This window comes from Orycteropus afer, unplaced genomic scaffold, assembly GCF_000298275.1.
Source record: "Orycteropus afer afer isolate SDZICR_OR568_19922 unplaced genomic scaffold, OryAfe1.0 scaffold00766, whole genome shotgun sequence".
Lineage (NCBI taxonomy): Eukaryota > Metazoa > Chordata > Mammalia > Tubulidentata > Orycteropodidae > Orycteropus > Orycteropus afer.
In genome coordinates, this window is record NW_006922353.1 from 297,222 (window position 1) to 299,073 (window position 1,852).

The window sequence follows — 1,852 nt, forward strand, 5'->3', positions numbered from 1 at the left end:
GCCGGGGGTTCTGGGCAGCGGCTGAGGGAGGGGGGCAGCGGCGCCCGCGGATGTCCTTGGCCGTGCGCCGGGCTCCGGGCCCGGGTGTGGGGTGGCGGCGGCGAGGAGGGGCGCGTTGCCCGGGCGACGCCAAATTGGGTTACGCCCTGGTCCCCGGTGCCCCGTCCCAGATGGCAGCCGGGCTGGGAGGCTGCGCCCCCCCATCCCCCTCCAGCAGCGGCCCCCCAGGGCGAACCCGCCTCCCTGCGCTCCGCGGGCCAAAAGCCCGGCCGCCGTGCGCGCCTCCCGGGCCCGCCGGCCACTCCCCCGCCTCGCCCACCCTGGTCCACATGGGCCCCCGACCCTCTGTCCTGCAGCCCCAGCGCTCGAGACCCCAGTTCCCATCCCCAGCGGGGGTCCGGGCCTTGGCATCCACGCACCGGGCGGCCCCCTCTGGCTCCTGCTTATTTCAGGCACCTCGGATCCCCCCCCGCCCCCCTCCCCCACCCCACCCCATCTCCGTGCCTCGCTGCACCGGCCGGCGCGCCCCCTCGCCTTCCACCCCCGAACCCCACTGCCGGTGCCCCTGCCCCCTCTCTCCGGCCCGGGCGCTGCCCCACCGGCGTCTTGGCTCGAGCCCCAGCACCCTCTCCCCGCCCCTCTCCGCCTCCATTCATTCTCCCGGGCCCGCCCTCGGCCCCGCCAGCCGCCCCCCGTCCCCTCGCAGCCTCCCAGGGCACCCCCTCTCTCCCCTTCTCCACCCCCCGCCGATTCCTCAGCCCGTCTCGGTACCAGCTGCGTGTACCAGCTATTCTTAGCCGCGTAGCGTTTGATTCATGCCGCCCCGGCGGAGTGTGCCCGCTCCCTCCCTCCGGGCCTGAGGGGGAGGGGCCGGCGCGGGTCCTGGGGTTCGGGGACCGCCGCCTCGCGCGCGCGCGGGGACCCGGGCCGCCTCTCCTTCCATCCTGCTCGCAGTCACCCCGTTAGTGCCAAGCTGATGCTGAGGGTCAGCCAGGGTCAGCCGAGGGGGAGTGGCTGCGGGGCCCCAAGGAGGGCTGTGGAATGTGGGGTGAGCGCGGGGAGGGGAGTGGGAAGGAGGCTGGGGGTCCCGGGAAGGTCGGGGCTGAGCAGCGCTGCGGGGCACCTGGAGGGGGAAGGGGGCTGCGCAGCCCCGGGCCCCTCGTGCGGTGGGGGTTGGCCGGCTGGCCTTGGCCGTTTGTTCGCCCACGCTCTTGGAACCCTCCTGCCCCCCCCAGCATACATTTTGTCTTCCCTCCCCCACCCCCCTAGCCCATCCCCACTCCCCCAAAGTCAGCAGTGCCCTCCACTGCTTCCCATCTCCATGGCAACAGTGTTGGAGCCGGGACTGGCGTGGGGGGGAGGGACCAGACCAGACATTCTGGTTTCCGGTGCTGGAGGTGGGAGTCGAGGAGAACACGGGCGAGGGCGAACCTCACTTGGGACCCACCCTTATAAGGCCACCCCAGGGGAGAACAGTGGGCGGGGGGGGACTGAAGGCGACCTCCCAGTCCCCCTTCCCTGCGGAGTAGAGCCACCAGTTCCAGGCCATGCCAATCCACCCCCCCCCCAGCGTTAGGAACGTGCCCGACCCCGGCCGGGCTGCCACATCCCTGGTCTTCCAGCGGGCCCTTTCAGGATGCGCCCAGCGTGGACCCCCACCCCACGCCTGATACCCCGCCCTGTGACACCGTCTCGGTGGCCCTGTGTTCCCCTGGGACGGTCGGTCCCTGAGCGGCTCACACACGCTGGCAGCCACATGCCTGTGGACTCGCCGGCCCCACGTGCTCCCAGCACCCGCTCCTCCCGCGCCAGGCTGCCACCACCTCTCTCTCTCTCTCTGTCTTTCTCTCCC